The sequence below is a fragment of the Tachypleus tridentatus genome, chromosome 10 (assembly GCF_004210375.1).
Source record: "Tachypleus tridentatus isolate NWPU-2018 chromosome 10, ASM421037v1, whole genome shotgun sequence".
In the NCBI taxonomy this organism is placed as follows: Eukaryota; Metazoa; Arthropoda; class Merostomata; order Xiphosura; family Limulidae; genus Tachypleus; species Tachypleus tridentatus.
The window spans coordinates 75725756-75746890 of NC_134834.1; the positions used below are offsets into that span (position 1 = coordinate 75725756).

At 34.2% G+C, this 21135-nt stretch overlaps 1 protein-coding gene across 3 annotated transcripts in view; it reads right to left on the minus strand.

The window, feature by feature from the left end:
* Positions 1-18991, minus strand: part of LOC143229607 (uncharacterized) — a 43344-nt gene extending 24353 nt beyond the window's left edge. The window contains exons 1-2 of one of the 3 annotated variants that reach the window (XM_076462173.1): positions 18668-18991; positions 12319-12421 (exon numbers count right to left, since the gene is read on the minus strand). The gene's annotated coding sequence lies outside the window, so the exon portion shown is untranslated. Of the gene's footprint in view, positions 1-12318; positions 12422-18655 lie in introns of all 3 variants that reach the window. The other 2 variants (XM_076462175.1, XM_076462174.1) reach the window with 2 other exon arrangements.
* Positions 18992-21135: the final 2144 nt, after the last annotated feature.

A 21135-nucleotide genomic window follows, 5' to 3' on the forward strand; every position in this document is an offset into this window, starting at 1 on the left:
GGGGGTGCAGCATGTGAATGTGAGACAAACAAATCAACATGAACTCAAATATCAGGGAAGAGGAGAACCAAAAAAGGATTGGCAAGATTGTTCATTCCATAAGGAAGGGCAAAATGAACAAGAAACAGGTGAAAGGGATAAAATATCACAAACTTGAGACAAAAAATCTATAAAAACAAAGTTAAGCCAAGGAGACTCTTCAGGTGGAACTGGGAAGAAACAGCAAACTCTGGAGGTAGAAAAAAAGCAATCTCAGAAAGGGCCTGGATGATGTATAGGGATAAAGATGGTTCCACACAACATTCAATCTCTAAGTGTATAAAAGCAGATAAATCCACCATTGGGATGCCCACACCTGAAGTCTGACAAAAAATGCTTTTCACTTTTGTAATGTCTGAAGTGGTAATGTAAATTCTGGGATTTATTGCACAGAAAAAGTTCCCCAAAGTTAAGTGAAGAACTAAAGCAACTAGAATTAACTGTTATAGAAACTGGATTAAAGAAAAGCAAACTAAGTCAAAAATAACCACTTTGGGAGGAAAACAAAGTTGAATATGAAGCATTAAAGCAAATGAAACAGCATATCCAAACTCAAATGCCACCAAATGAAATGTGATAATTCAATTGAGGAGTGTAGATGGAATCACATGCATCATGTGAGCACAGCCTACTCCTATTGGTTAAGAAGTGATGCATGATAATTTGCATGCGAGATACAATGGAATTTTACAATTCCAACAGTTGGAAGTAGAACACTTATGTCATGTTTAAAGAAAATGTTTGCATATGTCAGCACTGAACAAGAATAGTTAATCTTGTGAGAGAAGTACATACTATATCAGAATCAGTTTCCATTAGAGATATTGCTGATCCATAATTTTAAGATGATATTCCAAATACTTTAAAAATTATGTACATTCATACATGAGCCTCTGCCCATGGACTACTACTTTTTAACATATTTTTGTTAATAAGTTGACACTAATGTAATGGCAAATTAACACAATAAAATCAATAAAACACAAAAGTGTGTTGTAATTTTTTTATTTTTCTGAAACTTGTTGAAAAGAATATTCGACTTTCACTTGATATAATGATATCATACTATGTAATAAAACTCAACTGAAATAAAATAGTTTTTAGATATTTAAGATTTTGACATAGAAATATATATATATACACTACATATGCATGTCTTAAAATGAATATAATACATTATAAAGTCTATAAATCTGTATTATGATATGTCAGTCACACTACACTTGGCATATCCAATGCTGATGAAGATTTGCCTAATACCATGGTTCATCAGACCAGCTAAGATATGACTCATATAATAGGGTCGAGGTGCATTTATGCTAATTAACCTAAATTTCCCTAGACAATCTTAATCTTTCCCTTTAAAAATAAGAGTAAAATTATTCACTTTAGTCTTTTTGGACCTGTTTCTGTAAAAAAATGATAGCAGATTTTGTGTACTGTTAAATACAAGTTCCATGTGCATCTGTAGTGGGTAATTTCAGTGTAAAATCCTGTATATCAAAGTACCAACCCTCTTAAAATTGTTAGAAAATATCATTATATTACAAATTTTCATTTACCAAATTCAATCCCTTGCAAGCTGCAATTTTGTACCTGCAAGATATCTGTGTGGGAAATGTATTGTTAAAGAAATATGTCAAAAGTACTAATATGAACAAAGATTAACGCATTTTAAAATATGTATTTTGTTTCTAGTAAACAAAAGTAGTCAAGATAAACATTGATATTGAGAATAATCTTGTTGCAAGCCCTCAAAATGTAAGAGATGGAAGTAGATGACATATTAATATCACTGGCCCAACATTTTTATCATTACCTTGTGTTCCTCTGAGTTAGTTGTAATCTTAGTTTATACTGAAAAGATATAAACATTGGACACTTTCTGAAATTCAGATGTTTTTCATATGCCAATATTTAAGTATTAACATGACTGTAAGTTACTTTACAAGAAAAAACAATATATTTTGAATGATAAACTACTGTAAACCCATATTTTTTTTTTTAAATTCTTCCAGAAATATTTTCACAACATCCTAATAGTTATCACCATATCTTGTAAACCTTCTGGTCTATTTATAAAAGGTGGATAATAACATGGTTTGGATTAATTTTTAGCAAAAGAGACAAACATTACTGGAGGCTGTCACTTTCTTATGGCCAAATCAGAATTTTTGACTGGATGCTGGCAGTGTTTGATCAGGTTTAAGAAGTTAAGGCTGTTATATTTATTCAGAAGTTTTTTGCAAATAAAAAGTAGATACATTACTCACAGCAGTATAACACTGAATAAAATTTATATTATCTTTGTTTATAGGTTTTGTTAAAGATATTAAGTTTGGGAACTTCAAACACAAATTTTCCATACCTTTACTGTTTCTGTTTATAAATTTGAAAATAAAGTTTCTTACTCTTGAGTTATTAATTTTTATGAGCAAGATTAAAGTATTTGTGATAGCATAATCTTTGGTAAATTTAACTGATCCCTTGATAATTGATTTTTCATCAATATTTTTCTTTCTCTTAAAATTTTCATCAGTAAACTGCTATCTTTTCTTTCATTTTCATCAGTAAATACCTTTCATTATGCTTTTTTTTTTTTTTTCAATCGGTAACCTTTTTGACAATAGTGCCCAAACGTTTCAGTATGCTTCTAGCCTTGGTGCTAACATTGTCATCTGTATCACTTTTGGTGGTAACAGTTTCATTAAAGTTTCTGATCTTGGTGCTGATGTTTTAAAACAGTAATTCCTCTTCCTGATATGGTCTTTTTTAAATTGAACTTTAGCTTCTTTGAAGCATGTTGTAAGCAAAGAAATTAAATTTCTGTTTGATTGGACTGTTCTATGCTCAGTTATATGCACTAAACAACTTGCGACAGTCTTTTTTTCCTTTAGTTTTTTACTGCTGGTAAAATTTTAACACCCACAACAAACTGGAAATAACAGTACTAGTTAAAGCTATGTTGCATTAATATCACAGTGTTTTTCAGCAAGTATAATACTATTTCTATCATATGCTGTGGTTTATTACATTTATTTCAGTGCCCATCTCTTACCTAGAAATTCTAGTTGGATGAAACAGGTAAACAAATTTCTAACGTCATGATTACAATTTCACTAATACACTTTAATGGCTATCAATCAATTTTGACTTGTATTTAAAATGTGTAAATGTATACATACATAAACATACACATATTTTTCACAACTTTCTGTTATCAGGATGCTACTTAGATCAAAATTATTATTTTCAGATGAAGGAGAGAAATAAAATTAGTAATAATTCCAACTGACAAAATTTCAGAAGGAACTTCTTAAGTTTTCAATTGCCTTACTTTGGTAGAAGACAAGATGTATCCAAAATAGTGAACATATAGTTTTCTCTAAATCATCAAATGGTTTTTATAAATTTAAACTAAAACTTTCAATTGCATTATTTAAATTTAGGTGTTCTGTATTCTATTTGAACATTTTTCAAACACAAAGTCTGTCTTTCTCAATAATCATGAGTATATTTGATATCTAAGAAATATTTGTTGCAAAAGAACTGTATGCATTACATATTTTAATCATTTCTAGAGTTTAATTGTAGTTCTCATTTTAGGTATTTGTTTTATAGTAAATGCCAGCTTGTCAAAAAAAAATTACAACATATTACCTCAATCTGTGTTGCTTATTACATTTTAATGACATTTGCTGTTCTGTTACTAAGATATCAAAAGGATATGTAGCACCAAAATCATTTTTTGATATATCTCTTAATCATCCAGAAATATATCTGTGATACTGGTAAAAAATAGCCTGGTGATTAATTTCTAATTATTCATATTGTATAACACTGGATCTAAATAAACCTGTATCAATAACAACTGAATACAAAAACGATAGGCTTATTTGGAAGTGCTGATCCCACACTTATCAGTGTTATGTTTCCTCCTCATTTTATTCAGTTCAGCATGTTTGCTTGTTGTTTTTTAAAATGATGCTGCTGAAATTTTGTCACATGAGAACTGGGTCTAGTTAGCCTGTACAGAAATACATAGTACACCTGTGTTAGAGTTGGAAATAGGTTACAGTTTTAAAAAATTATAATTTTATACTGATGTATTAAATATTGATTTCTTTAATGCTTGAACTCATTTGCTTTAAACATGTACTGAAAAACACAGTGGCTCAATTATTATATCTTAAAGTTATGATGGTGCAAGACAGGAAAAAAAGAAACAACTGTACTGCATCTAGAAAATGATGTGAGGCACTGACAGAAACAAAACACTGAAACTCCTAAAATGGACACATTCTACAAGAAAAGCATTTTGTGAAACTTTATAAAAGGGCATAATGATACTGAATTTGTTTCTCTTTCCCATGGTTTCTGAAAATGAAGGGAGGGGGTCACCTTCTATTCAAAATTACCCTATCATCAGGCCAATGTGGTAATTTTAGGAGTTTAATTGAAGGAAAAAGATAAATTATATTTATTCATTAAACTTCTAGTTATAGGAGTGCACATCTGAATGAAATGTGTTTACAGTAGCTGTTAATGAATTATTTTTAAAGACACAAAAAAAATATACAATATCTTGGCAACTAAATGCAAGAACAATAAATACAGAACCTGACACTTAACAATAATGACATTCAGTTTCAATACTTACCAGTTTATTTCAAATATAGATGGTATGCTCTTCAGGTTCAAACCATTTTCTTCTTTACATGCTCATATAGTCATGATTTTGTGTTCACATGCCTGTTAGTTTAAAGATTTAGTTTTAGACTATTTCAATTAAATAAGCCTGCCTTAGTAATGTCAACTGTCTGAATATCTCTATTAAAACCAAAAACTTGTCCAACTGCAGGATTTTCCCATCAGACATATTTCTCAATCCTTTGTTGTTCCTGCACTTTCTATTTCAATTCAAATTGGTTGAATGCTTCTCAGATGAAGTTACTAGTTGTTTAGAGTCAGTTTTCACAGTTGCCATGCTTTTAGTTTATGACTTGGGTGTGTTTTTATATTAGTGGGCTCAGATATAATGATTCATTATAATGACATTTTACAATTATTGGATTATCTAAATTCAGTAGATAGAGAACTTTCACATAATGTATGTTTAGTGAGACTGCCTTGTTTGTTTTGATATTTACGCTACACTGAAATGGTGAGGCTCATTTTAACTGGCTGATTGATGGATTGCCAAACATTTACAAAATATGTTGAAGTTGAAGGTACTCAAACCCCTTTGAAAACACACAGACACCTTGGATTGCAATCATTTATATGGAGATTTAACTGGATTGATATTGATGTGATCCAATGGAAAATGGAAGATCAAGTAAGTATAAAACAAAAATCGTGAAATTATTTCTAAAATTACGGACTTTTAGTTACAACTCAAGATATATTACAAAACCTTATTAAATGTCACAGATTCCAAAATTATTTGTAATCTCATAAATTATATGTTATTAATACAAATAATCTGTTCTTGTATTACAACATGCTCTTCTTTGCTTCCACTCTCATACTTACTTCAATCATGACACAGAGTTTGATGTTTTGTTGGATCATCTGATGAAGTAAAAAATCTTGACAGACGGCCAACATAGTTTTACAAAGGGAAAAACTGTGTCTTACCAATATACACACTTGTTTGAGAAAACTACTACTTATATTACTGAGGATAAACAAGGTTATTTAATTTAGTTGGATGTTCAGAAAGCTTTTGATCATATGCCACATAAAAGATTGGTGAAAAAAAACACCTCAATCCAAGTACAACATAAATACAATAATTATACTGGTGACTAGCTAAGTGAGTGAAAGGAAGTAAACACTTGTTTTTTACAGGATTTCAGTCTAATTGGATTAATATAACAATAATTGTGACTCAGGAATTTGTGCCTGGACCATTTCTAATTCTCATTTATGTTAATGATATTTATACTTTTTGATATAAATCAAGAGCAGCTGATGATACCAGATTCCTATCTTCATGTCTTTAAGCTTGGAATAAACCCTCTTCATACAATTTATATACTGGTTGGTTGGTTGATTTAGTGTTTTATGGCACAAAGCAGCTAGGCTATCTGCACCAAACATCCAGTAAAAAGTTAAAAGCAAATTCAGGAAAATTCATAAAAGGAAATTAAGTTTAAACAAAGTTTAATAAAAACATAAATAGCATAAAACCAATGTTTACCTCTAGTCTATAACATTGAGAGAAAAACTGTGAATTGTAACAATGACAAGGAAGTAAAATGTGGTTTATTGTGATCTGAGTTTTACACAAAATACACACTGGTACATCATTTCCAGATAAAAGAAAACGATGAGTTAAAAAACTGTGACCAATGTGTAGTCTAGTTAGAACAAATTCCTCTTTACAATCCTTACAGAAGCAAGATGGCCAAAGTCCAATATAGGGTTTTATTTGGAAAAGCTTGTTTTCACGTTGCTTACTCCAAGTCAACTGCCAGCTGGCATGGAGCCAAGTCTTGAATACAGGCACAGCAGTGATAGTGCCAGAGCAGATAAACTTATCTGCAGTGTCGGTGAGCTTGTTCCTGTAAATACCAACATGGCCCAGTATCCAGAAAAACTGAATAGAAGTAGATGTTAAAGAGAAATGGGCCAGACGGTTTTGAATAATGGCGAGAACAGGATATGAACCAACATGAAGCGATTCCAGGGCCAGTAGAAAACTAAGCGAGTCAGTATAAATTATGCAGTTTGAGTACTGCTTAGCTTCTATGTGATCCAGGGCAAAAGAAATGGCGTACAGTTCAGCAGTGAACACAGAAGCTGCAGAGGGGATTCTGCACGCAACCACCGAGCCCACACAGTCACCTGATTTCAAACCATCTGTATAAACAGCAATGGAAGGATGGTTCGCAAAATGTTCAGCAAATAGCAGACAGTATTTCCAATCAGGAGTGTCTAAGTTTCTCAGATGACTTAAAGATAGGTGACAATTGGGGACTGTAAGAAGCCATGGTGGGATGGGCTGACCATTGGATACAGCAATGTTATCCAAGAACAGACCCAATCCATCCAACTGCACCTGGATACAAAGGCCAAAAGGAGCAATAGCATACCATCTGGTCTGAAAAAGCATGGCCCATCAAGGAAGAAAAACACAACCACAGGTGGGATGCTTTAGTAAGGAACAAAGTTTTGAAGCACATACATAGTAAAGACAGTTACAAATGGCGGAGGTGCAAAGGATGTTCACAAGTCTATGTATAAGCTTTGAACTGGAAAAGTGCAGAAAGCCTCATTGCAGAGCCAAAGTCCTTGATGATGAATAGGGTCTTGCATCTTTAAAGCTGAGGTCCTGGCAGAGCCATAAACCAGTGATCCATAGTCGAGTTTCAATCAAATAAGAGCACAATATATCTTTAGCATAGAACATTGATCCACTTCACAAGTGGTGGAAGAGAGGACACGGAAGATCTTCAATGCTCTTGTACATTTGACCCGTAGGTGCTTGATGTGTAGTATAAAGGTCATCTTACAGTCAAAGATAAGCCCCAAGAACTTTATCTCAGAGACCACAGGCAGCACAACTTCACCAATACGGAGTTCAGGATCAGGGTGAATACCCAGTTGGAAGCAAAAGTGCATGCAAACGGTTTTAGAGAAAAAGAAGGTAAAGCCATTTGCTGTGGTCCATTTCAGTAAACAATTGAGGGCAGTCTGTAGCTGTCGCTCAATATATCTCATGTTCGATGACTGACATGAGATGTGAAAGTCGCCAACATAGAACCCAATTGCAACAGTGAGAGGGAGTTGTTCAGTGATGGAATTAATTTTTATATTGAAAAGTGTGAGACTCAGAACACAGCCCTGATGGACTACAAGTTCCTGTAGAAAAGAATGGGAAAGTGTCGAACCCACACAAACTCAGAATATCCTGTCCATTAAAAATGTTTAATAAAAATAGGCAAATGGCCACGTAACCCATATATATGGAGGTCTCCCTTCTCAATGTCAAAGTATATTGATACAAGATGTTGTTGTTTGAAAAGCCTTCTCTGATTGATGTTTCAAGTCAAATCAGGTGGTCCACAGTAGAGCACTAGTCAGAACCCACACTGGGTGGGCAAGAGGAGGTTGTTTCATTCGAGGAACCAAACAACACAAGCATTAATCAACATCCCTAAGGTCTTACAGAGACAGCTCATCAAAGCAACTGGATGGCAGTTTGAAAGAATCTTGGGATCCTTCTCAGGTTTGGAGAAAGGTAGGACAATAGCCTGGCACCAGGCATCAGGAAAAACATTCTCCTGCCAGATCTGGTTAAAAACTATCAGAAGAATAGCAAGAGAAGCAGGAGACAGATGGCACAGCATGTCATAGTGTATATCATCAGGTCCAACAGATGTACTGCCAAACCAATGAAGGGCCAGTATGAGTTCTACCAGTGTAAAGGGATGATCATAGTCATAAAGACAATCAGCTCGAATGGAAAGAGATAATTGCTCTGCCCAAGTCTTGATGGCTAAGAAGGTGGAAGAAGAAGCAGAAGTGCTAGATACCAGGCAAAAACTCTCACCTAGAGTATCAACAATGCTCTGGGCATCAGCTACTTCCTGGCAATCAGAGAGCAGGATCAAGAGGGCAAAGAGTTCAATGACCTTTCGAATCTTGTCCCACATGACTTTGGAACTGGTGGAAGAAGATATGCTGGTTGTGAACTTAATCCAAGATTCCTTCTGGCTTTGACATCTTACCCATCGAGCATGTGCAAGGGCCTGCTGGAAAGCAAGGCAGTTCGAGAGTGTGGGATATCTACAGAAAGTATCTCAGGCTTGTTTTTGAGACTTCTGTACCATGTGGCAGACATAATTCCACCATGAATAAGAATATAGTAGAAAACTTGTTGAGACTTTACGAATACATTGAGCAGCTGCTTGTATAATACAGTCAGTTACTGCTGCCACACAGTCGTCTACTGATAGCTGACATTTCAGGCAAGAATGAAAGTAGGATGGGAGAGAGCCATTGCATTTGATGCAATGAGGGTCTGTTTCACACTCGTAAGCATCAAGATCTTGGCCACAGCAACGAGCACACATCAAGGAACCACGACATGAAATTTGAGTGACTGAACCTTTGACACTGGAAATATCAGAGAGGGTTTGGAATGTATGGCCATACTTTGCAATTAAGATAACCTCCCTGGATGGTGGTAGGCAAATGTGTTGACGTAAATGTGAGAATGAGGACATTGGTCAGCATCATAATGACATCTTTGCAAGTGGAGATACGCCTCTCTGCAGAAACTCCTTGGGTGGAAAAATCAGTGGGAATCTCAGACTCTGGGATGTTCTTCAAATCCCTCTCAACAATAACTCCTCATGATGAATTCAAAGTAGCATGAGGTGTAACCTCAATAGGTATATCCCCAGTTGCCTTTGAATGCAAGAGGAGTTCACTGTGTTGAGATGTAGATGTTTCCACCCATATGTCACCAGATCAAGGTTCTTTACTGACTTTGGAGTCAAGTCCCTTTAGTCCCTTCTGAATGAAAATGGGAGACAATTGCCCTAAAGGTTTGTCTGAAAGTGAATGCAATATAAGAAAATGAGGTACAACAGGTGGTAAGTGGTTGTTTACCTAAAGACTGTTTTTCACTACTTTATTAAGATTTTTAATTGGAGTATCCATAATAAAGAAAGAGAAATTTCAGTGCCCACTGACCCCACCCACCATGAAGTCCTACGATGGGCGCACTACAATGTCAAACAAGAACACTGCAGTAATGCCATGGTTTTGTGAGCACTATACCCAAACACCAACATCAGATATAATGTCCACAACACCTGTTGAGAACATCCAACACTGGTACTTGGTTGACCCTAGCCCGAGTAGACCAGCCAACTGACCCAAGGGGCTGCCCCAAGGCTGCCCATCTACAGGAATTCAAGGATAAAGTGGTGTGTTAGGGTTGGACCCCTCAACCATCAGGATCCTCTCCTCCCCTTCACAGGTTGCCACACACGGCAAACACGTGGGTGGATGTTTAGATTCCAGAGGAGGTAAACTGAAAGAATAGAACTTTCCTTGGGAGGTTCCCTCACCACGTACAGGAATCCACACTAAGGGGATTTAAATACTGCTAAAAAAAAATTAAAGGAACAAGTACATATTTCACTATAATTTTGTCATAACTAAATTTATGTATGAAAAACATATCCGTTCGTCTACAGGTATATTTTTTCAGCTTGCAAGTGAAGTTTGAAGCAACTCAAACGAAAGTCACCTCACACAAGGAAATACAACTTAAGGTACCCTATACAAGGCTGTAATGTGAAAATATGCATTCCTCGTTAATTCTTGAAACAAACACCAATGTGGATCTTTTGCAGCTGGTTTTGTCAGTGTATACCCTAATAGTCAGGTGCCATCTGACAGAGAACGAGGTGGCTAGGGCAGTCCAGATGCTGGAAGATGACCAGAACAAAAGGAGGGTGGCACAGCGCATCAGTGTGTCACCAAGCATCATCAACAGACTTTGGCGATGCTACCAGGAGACGAACTCTTATGGCAGGAGACCAGGTCAAAGCTGTCATTGCTGCACGACAGCCAGAGAGGACCACTACATCACGACTGCTGCTCTGCGGGACAGGTTAGCTACAGCTCAGTCACTGCAAAATGACCTTCAGCATTCCACTGGAACCCATGTGTCGACCCAAACAGTTCGCAATTGTCTGCACGAAAGACACCTTAGGGCCAGACGGCCTGTGAGAGGCATTACTCTGATAGCTGGACATCGTGCAGCCAGGTTGGAGTGTGCTCATCAGCACCTGGACTGGGAACTTAATCAATTAGCCACCATGCTGTGGACAGACAAAAGCAGGTTCACTGTGTCTCATGATGATGGATGTGCGAGAGTTTGGAGATGCCAAGAAGAGCAATATTCTGCCTGTAACATTGTGCAAGTTGACACTTATGGAGAAGTTCTTTAATGGTTTGGGCAGGCATATGATTGAGTGGCTGCATGGACTTACTCATACTCAACAGGGGTGCTCTGAATGCACAACGATATAGAGACAAAATTCTGGAACCCATTTTGAGGCCTTTTGCCGGTGCTGTCGGTGATGGGCTCATTCTCATGCAGGTTAACATGGAATCCCATGTCACCAGACTGTGTATGGACTTCTCTGATAAGGAAGGAATAGAGACATTTGAGTGGTCTGCCAGATCTCCAGATTTAAATCCAATTGAACATTGATGGGATATGTTGTCGATGTGTGTTAGTGAACACCAGCACCCTCCTCAGAAATGTATAGGACCCCGACAAGCTCCGATAGATGAGCGGGCTGCCATACCCAAGATAGCATCAATAGACTGATTCAAAGCGTGCCAAATCGATGTTGGGAGTGAGTCACAGCTTGTGGAGGTCACAGTAGATACTGAATGTTTCAAACCTTTCTTGAATAAATGCATGTAAACTGTTTAAAGTATTGTTTCATATGGGATATCAGTTTTGGTGATATTGGTCATTTTTAAAAATTTTATTTAACCATGTTTTACCATTCATCACACATTAAAAAATGGATACAGATGGAACTGAAATGAGGCAAATTACCTAAAAATATATCATCACATTTGGAACACTGAGATAAATTATATAAGAAAATATATTTGTTCCTTTAATTTTTTTAGCAGTTTATTACCAGAATATATAAGAAACGTATTGTACCAAAACTTAACTCTCCATCTAAAAAGAAAGATGTAAGAAACAGAAGAGATTGTAATAATCTTTACTAACACAAATAACTAAATGTGAGATACATCTGAGCCACCAGTAAAAATCAACACATAAATTCTGTAATTACTTACAATAGTAAACTTCAAAACACAATAGACTTTGATAGAGTTGTCAAACACAAAAAACTGACAGACATCATTAACATGCATCAAAACAAGAATAGTAATATAGAGTACACCATCAACACAAGTCCAACTATGAGACATATCACTGGTAGTTTTAATACACAAGTGAGCACATACAACTAATACATTTTAGAACATTACATGTCATCACTAAAATAGTTCAGGTTATAAAATGGATTGTGATATTCATAACTAAAAAACTTCAAAATACAGAATGTACTGTAATATACAATACTAACACACTTCAAAACATATGGACTGTTATGAGCATTGCTAATATGCTTGTTACAAAAAGCACAAAAGTGGCAGATTTTTGTGCTATTTCACAGCAAATTTATAATACTGGTTATTTTCAGCTTGTAAAAACTTTACCATTTGTTTTTTAATAATATCACTCTTCTTTCTTGTTTCTTCTACCTTTTCTGTTGCCAACCCGTCATTCTCTTTTTTGTTCATACTGAAAAATGTCTTTTACCTATGATAGAAAGGAAAATATACTGATATACAGTTTTCCTTTTTCATGCTTAAAACACTTAGCATTTAAAGGTATAAGCTATAGCTACAAAGAATGTCATTTATTAATAAGTAAAAAGGATTTAAACAAAATTACTAAGGATAAGAAAATCTAAGTTAAACAATACAGACAATGTTTACCATTTCTATTTAAAACTGTGCTCAGTCAAAACTATGAAACAGGCTGGAAACAAAGCAAATGAGAAAATAAACAGAAAACAAAAACCTAAGGTTCATCACAAACTTTGAACTATATATTTTTCACAAAACCTTTGGAATTAAGACTGCTGTGAGAATTGTGATTATAGGATGTACCAATATAGCATTTTGAATGAAATATTAAGAAAAATATTTCATTTATTAACCATGTGTGCACAGAATGGCCCTCAACATCGTATTATATATTTAATGTAAGAGTAACCAACTATTCATTTTACCCTGTACTGCTGATGCAGGGAAAGTTTGTGGTAAATACCGGATTTATGACACAGGGATTATTCAAATAGAATATGCAAACCATATGATGAACAAAGTATTCTTACTTTTCATGCCAACATTACCATGTACTTTAACTTGTCAGAGCCAAACCAACATCTTTAATTCACAGACATACACTGCTGACCAAATTTTTAAGGCCAATAAACATAAAGAAAAAACATGCATTTTGCATTGTTAGACTCAATCACTTATTCCAATAGAGCTTCGAAAGATGAAAATAAGAAAAGGGAAAATAAGAATAAAAACCTTTTTTAGCATTTAATAGGGAAAATGTGAACACAACGAAATTAGCCTAAATACTATCCATTCAAAACTTTAAGATGATACCAGAAAGAAGTCCTAAACAGGTTAGGAAATGCCCAACAAGAGGTCTCAGTAATGAGTTGCATGGCTGTCATTGCAAATAACTTCAAACATTCACTTTGGCATGGTCGATATAAGCATTTGCAGAAGATGGCTTCATGAAGATCATGCACTGTTTGGAACTAATGTCCATTTTTATAGACTTCCCTTGCCATACACTTCCAAACATTTTCAATGGGTTTCAGTTTGGATGAACATACTGGATGGTCCAAATAAATCACGTTATTTGCCATGAAAAAGTCCTTTGTCCTGTGGGCATTGTGGATTGCAGCACTGTCCTGCTGAAAGATCCAGTCATTTCCACACAAGTGAGGGCCTTCAGTCAATAAGGATGCTCTCTCCAACATGCCAATGTAGCTAGCTGCTGTTTGACACCCCTGTATAACTTGAAGCTCCATTGTTCCATGGAAGGAGAAAGCACCCATATCATGATGGAACTTCCTCCACTCTGTCATATAGAAAATGTCTCTGGTGGAACATCCTTATCATGCCAGTAATGCTTGAAGCCATCTGGACCATCAAGATTAAATTTTTTTCTCATCAGAAAACAAAACTTTCATCCACTTTTCTACGTCCCATGTTTGGTGCTTCTCAGCAAAGTTTAATTGAGCTGCTTCAAAGTCTGGAAGGAGGTGTGGCCTTTGAAAACATTTACAGTTTTTAAAGCCTTTCTCTTGTAGATGCCGTCCTATTGTTCTTAAGTTGCATTCTGCGTCCGTAAGAGCCTTAATCTGATTCGACAATTGACCACGTTCAAACTCTGTCAACTTTTTAGCCTTTGCCATGTTTTTACCCAATGTAACACAGGAGATGTCAGTGGGAGATGTTGACAATGCTAATGCTTGAACACAAATGACTAAATTTTGTTACATGTTTACTGGTTAACAATTCGTTTCAGTATGGTCTTAAATTTTTGACCAGCTAGTGCCTCCCCTCCATGCACTCATCCATCACACAAACTGTCATTTATGTACAAAGAAAACTGCCAAAAGGTGACTGCATCAGTAGCTTTGGAAACATTTCCTGTACAGAAAGACACACAGAATGATAAGAATCAATCAAATCCTTAATGTCATTTATATTTAAAAGAAAACCCTGACAGTTCCACTGTATCAAAGTGGCCATTTTTATTTATGTGGATGGAAATGGGGCAGGAAGCCCTTCGGTTTTCAAACACATTTTTTTTCTTTATTGGACGAAAGTCTTTCAACCTCCATGGATCCTACCTTAGTTCGAGTCGGCAGGTCTCTAGCTGTGGAAGATTCCAGTGATTGAAGGTGTGAACAAAAAATCATTTTGCATTTCATGGCTGAAGGAGAAGATGGACTTCAGGATATGCTCAAAACTAAAGCTAAAGGAAGTGGACCTGGGCTGCCACCGGAAGAAATGACAGGAACAAAGATGCGAGTAGATGTAGACTAGTCATTTCTTTTTACCATGGAGGGCAAAAAGACTCTTCAGATGTTTTGCAAACAACTCTGCTGGAGGTACAGAGAGATCTGTCTGCACTTCAACTGTTGCAGTGGAAAGAAGTGCATCAGCACACATCCAAGATGGAATGGGGACAATAACTTCCAATCCTTTGGGTAGGAGATATTGTTCATAGTCTTTAAGCAATGGACTTCTTTCTCCTCCACCTACTTAAGGCAAGAATTAGAGTAAGAGGGGTGTGAATCACTACAGTTAACAGTTTGCACTCATAGGTGCCATGGTTTTTGCCACCACAAGAAACTCATGTTAAACAACCACACATGATGTCTCCAAGTGACAAAACTGCTGACATTGGAAACATCTGAGAGAGGTGGGAATGTGTGGCCATACCTTACAGTTCAGGCACCTTGCCTTGACTGTGGCAGGTGATGTAGACATCAAAAATCAGAACATTAGTAGCTATAATAATTCCATCTTTGCAAGTGAATATTCAGAGCACCACAGAAACACCTTGGCTGGAAAAACCAGCAAGTATCTCCATCTTGGAATGTTCTTCAAAACCCTTTTAACAATAACTCCTCTTGAGTTGGATAATAATGGTTGGATGCCACCACTGTAGAATGTGCAGATAAAGGCCAACTACAATAAACTTGGGCATCCATAATCCCAGTAAAAAATGTCAATTCAGACCAATGATCAAACTTTTTAACTAGGTTAAGAAAAACAAAGTTAGTATTTAATTTTTTTAAAAAGGAAATTATCGATGTAACACAGTGAACAATCAAAATATCTTTGAATAATTATAGCACTAGGAAACTTATTAGTAATGCTCTGCCAAGAAAAAATTTATATTATTTGAATAACTTATCAATTTTGGAGAACTGAAGCATTGATATAGAAGAAAAAGACTGACGACCAGACCAGTACCAGGATAGAGTGTGCATTGACATAGGCAAGAGTGCCATGAGACAAATATAGCCAAGGGTAATTAAGAGGAGTATAAAAGACTGGAGTAACCAAGAAAAAAAATCAGACCAGTGAATAATAGCTATAAGTTTGAGAAGAAGTAAATATGTTTTGGAAATAAACCTCTCACTTGTATGACTGAAAAAATAATTTAAGTTTCAATAAATTCATTGAACTGTGTTTATACCTTCTTGTATTATAATAAGATTTGCTACATACATACAGGGTGGCCTGTAAGTCCCTATCCACCCATATGTTATGTTATATTCAATTACACATGTATTATAAATTTGTTTCTTTTTTTTCAGAGAAATATGACCGATGTAAGCCCATTTACACTTGAAGAGCATATTGTTATAAGTACGTTGGTATATTATGCAGTGAGAATGAGGAACAGCACACAGATACACTGGATACATAAGATACATGGATGGGTAGGGACTTACGGGCCACCCTGTACATCCGAAATAGCTGTTAAGTTAATTTTGTCCTAGTTGTCTTTTTTCTTTTGTAATTCTTAACAAAATAGTAGAAAGTACTGCTGCAATACTACATGTTGTGCAATAATGTTGACGACAGTGTCCAATGGTTTTCAAATAACATCTGAGGGTAGGGACTTACCTATGTCTGAATGAGAATGAACATTCAAATAGTCATGTACATAACATTTACAACTCATAGTAACTACTTTACTTGATAAGTAAGGAACATTAGATTTAGATAGTCTGATAAATAAGTATACTTTGATTAGTTGAAGAAAGAACACCCAGTAAAAACAACATACTGTTTCATACACACACTGTGTTTGTGTTATGTGTGATATCAATAAAGACTGTTCACTTTGTTTTACTAATTGTATCCAGTCTCAATATTTCATTCATTCTTGCAGTTTAGTTATTCATAGATTGAGAACTGTATTGTGATAAATATCCTCATCAAGTCTCCAGTTTTTTTTATGTGGATCTACCCAATTACTTTTAAGTAAATTCAGTTTCAACAATATATAGCACAAAACAACTAAATATACTTCTACTATCAACACATTAAAGACCCCAGGAAGATATAACAAAAAACGAACCTAAGTTGAATATGCACACACTATAAATGCATACAGAATAACAACAAATTATTAATCTATGCCTAAATCATACACTGGAAAGAAATCTTGTAACAGATTATAAACGGGAAATCTATTTGATATTACTGTTTGAAAGTAATAACATAAAAGCATATATATTTAAAACTGTAAAATAATGTATGTCATGATGTGTCAATTAGAAATTTCCTAATTACATAATAGTAACATTTATTTAGCTTAATAAATTTGTTGTAATCTCAGGATTAGATCTTTTTCAACATTTTACATTTTCAAAATGAGTATGTTGAGATGACATTGCACACAAATTTTTTTTGCACAAAAGGCTATTTGAGCCAATTTTATAATTTTAGGTACATAATATGTTTTTATTAGAAATCAAATTTCTGGTTTTTTATCATACTTTTATGGAAAAAAAATATGCTAAAACACTGTACAATTTGAACAAATCTTGCCCATTACCATATAACTAAAAATAAAAGATAAATGCACACCCTGACATTTATTACACATTATTAGAAGTTAATTTCAGTTATAACCTATAAAACCATCAAAACACTGATATACAAAGCTAGCAGTTTAAAATATCATAAAACATTGTGAATAAATAGGCCTGCATAAAAGTTCTGCATAAAAAATAAAAACAATTCTATTTATCATTACAAATCCAATAATCATAGAGTACCATGAACAAGTTTGAAATTGTGCTGGCAATGAAGCTTGATAAAATTATCTACATTTCTTTTGTATTACACACATACACACACCAAAAAGTCTCATTTCCTTATGTTTTAACTATGACATCTCAGTACAAGACCATAAATGAGAACTGACATATGGAAAAATTTAAAATTTGTTCCTTATATATAACAACAGGTCTATTTTCTACTATAAGTTACAAACAATTTATGTTTCATTTAATATTTTATATATTATATATATACATATTTATGGTCACATTACTGCTACTTTATTAATTTTACAACAAAAAATATCTGTCAAAGGATTCATCATTCATGTCATCGCTATTGCCACAATTTTGTCATTTAGAAATCTAACTTCTAAGTACTTTGTTTATCCAAGCTCAAATCAGATTTTTTTTATTCATCTGACCCACAGCCTTAAGCTTTAAAATGCCAATAATTCTGTATATTGGACAGCATTTCAAAGACCAGAAACTTAAACAATTACCTGTGGAAATCTCTCTCTCTTCATATTGGAATCATGCATAAAAATAATGATTTGAAATCTGATTGCAAACAAGATTTTATTTCAAACTTTACATTGTTTAATATAATTTAATAAACTGAACACAGATATTATGCTTTTACAGCCCTTTGAAATATACCTGCACTGTGATATTCAATACAAAAAGTATTTTTTACCAGAATAAAATAAAATTATAAATATATTAATTAGTATGCCAATTACATAATTATCAATATCTTATAATTACAGCTTACTAACTAACTACATATATATCAAAATTATTTTTAGTTGAACTAAAAAAAAACGTACTGAATAAAATTATATTAAGAAATGTTGATAATTCTATTATCGTTCTACGAAATACTGTAAGTATAATGCTTTAAAAACATCATAAGAAAACAAAAATAAGTAATTACTTTAATCATTAAAATATTAAACGTTGCATTTCTACTGATGACTCAATACAAGTATAAGTACTTATGTTTCAATTACAAAAAAACCTCGCCCTGTATACAGCCTATGGATTAAATAAAAATAGATTTTATAAAAGCCAATCTGGAGCTTAAAGTTTGCATTTTAATCAAACTCAAGCATACTTACGTTCTTTCTTATAGTTTAAGTCTCAATACATACATTAATATTTACCCAAATTATTCGGAATTCCTATCCACTACTCCGAACCGAGTTTAACACTCCTACGAAAAGACGTTTCTAGTCCTGATTTCTCCAAGCCCGTTCCCCTGGCTGTGGTTTCGCTAGATAGTAGATAGGGACAGTGGGAATCTCGTTAATCCATTTATTAATGGATTTAAATGGCAATTTCATTTAAATACAAAATTATTAGCCTAATATTAATAACCTTTCAAGTTGCTCTGGGGCCTATTAGGCCCCACTTTTCGTAGGAGTGTTAAAAATATGCTGAACCACCTACTATAATGTAGCTTAAATAAATCTGAAATGTTTACTTTCACAGAAATGACCTGTGGCATTTATGATAAAGTGACTTTTGTTTTATAATAATTTCAATATAATATTGTCATTTGATTATACAATAAAGAAGTTAAAAACATCAAACAAATCTGGATATTTTTTATTTTATGTTTCATTTATTTTTCTTTATTATACTGTGAAGACTCAGCGGTAAGTTTCTGGACTTACGACTTTAAAAGTTGAGTTTTGATATTTACGGAAACCACGACATAGATATCTCTTTGTGTAGTTTTGCGCTGAGTGACAAACTTTTTTTCCATAAAATCATATCGGAAAAAAAAATTTGGTTGACTTAGTAATTACTTCTCATATTAAATGAATGACTTACTTTAAAAATTTTGACAATATATCTATACAAATATAATAGTGTGTTTGTTTGTTTTGAAGTTAAGCACAGAATTATCTTGGATATCTGTGCTCTGCCCACCACGAGTATCAAAATACTGGTTTCTAGCGTTGTAATTACACAAACAAATCGCTGTGCTACTAGGGTCGAAAATATAATAGTAGTCTCTGCTGTCTATTGTGTCTCCATGTAACTACTTCGCAGGGTGTTGATAGGTCTTCATCAAAATTGATATGGAGGCTCATTAAACCCATGCGTGGGTATATTCGGATTTTAAGTTTTGCTATTTGCAGTTTTTACGCTCTGTGTTTTACAATTTTTGATGGCATTTTGCGTTGTTTACAATAACATACACATGAAGCAACTTTTCACGTTCTGAAGAACCTTTCATTAACCATGAATTTACATAACTTCTTTTGAGGAAATGGGCACTCCAGTTAGTTCCTAATAGTATAAAGCAATTAAAGGGAGTATTGCTATTAGATACTACCACAACGTTAGTTTTCTTACTTTCGGAACTGTATAGGTGTTAAAGAATTTAACAAAATGTTCACACATATATGAATTTGGTAACAAAAAGTTTCATCGAGGTTGTGGAAATTAGATGCAACTGGTAAAAATAGCTTCTAGTGTGATAGGCATCCGTCTCAAATTAAGATGTTAAAACTTACAGTCCGTATCATTTCATTACGGGCTTGGTAGATCGTTCTTTAGGCCCGGCATAACTGAGTAGTTAAGGCACTCGACTCGTAATCCGAGGATCGCGGGTTTAAATCCCTGTCACACCAAACCTGCTAGCCATTTCAGTCGCGGGAGCGTTATAATGTGTGGTCAATCTCACTATTTGTTGATAAAAGAATAGCTCAAGAGTTGGCGATAGGTAGTGAAAATTAGCTGCCTTCCCTTCAGTTTTCTCTAAATTAGGGACATCTAGCGCAGATAGCCCTCCTGTAGCTTTGAGCAAAATTCAAAACAAACCAAACATTGTTCTTTATTATTAAAGATGAATTTGAAATGTAGTAGTTCTGAAGAACACTATTAATTGGAAACATATACAAGATATGTATGGAGAAATCATACTGTGACAGATTTACTATCATATATCTGTTTTAATATCGCAGATTGCTTAAGTTAAATTTACATTTAGAAATGTACAAAATTTATACTCTTAAATCTTTATTGGGAAATTGTAAAGTTGTAGAAGATTTTGAGTGTAAAAATCAACAACGTAAATATTGGTGCATCGTTTATATTGTTGCATGAGGTGAAGTTTCGAGAAACTCTCCTCACCTTTAAATATAACAGACACGCTAATAGAGTACATGTTATTGCAAGAGTTGGTGTATTATAAACCTCTGAAATTACAGCTGTGATTAACGCTTTATTAATCGGGAACTTCAGATATTTGACTAAGGATATTTAGAGTTTTCAAACATTACAAACCATTTAACTTCAGTGGATTCACATCAGACATTGGTATCTTTATAAAGACATTATCTAACTTCAGCAGTGAAAAACTTGAAATGTGATAAACGAAGAATGACGAAGAGCTCTAGATCTAGCTAGCTCCTTGTTAATTAAATGAATTATACCTGCATTAATTCGATATTAACTCGCTTATTGTTAATCCTCGACAATACATCAAGGAGGTTACAGACCAGAAAAAATATTTGACAGATGTTTCTAAAACTTTTGTACACATATATCATTTTTTGTAATAACGGTTATTGAAATTTGTATTATTCTTTGTATATTAAAATATGTTTGTATTAAAAAA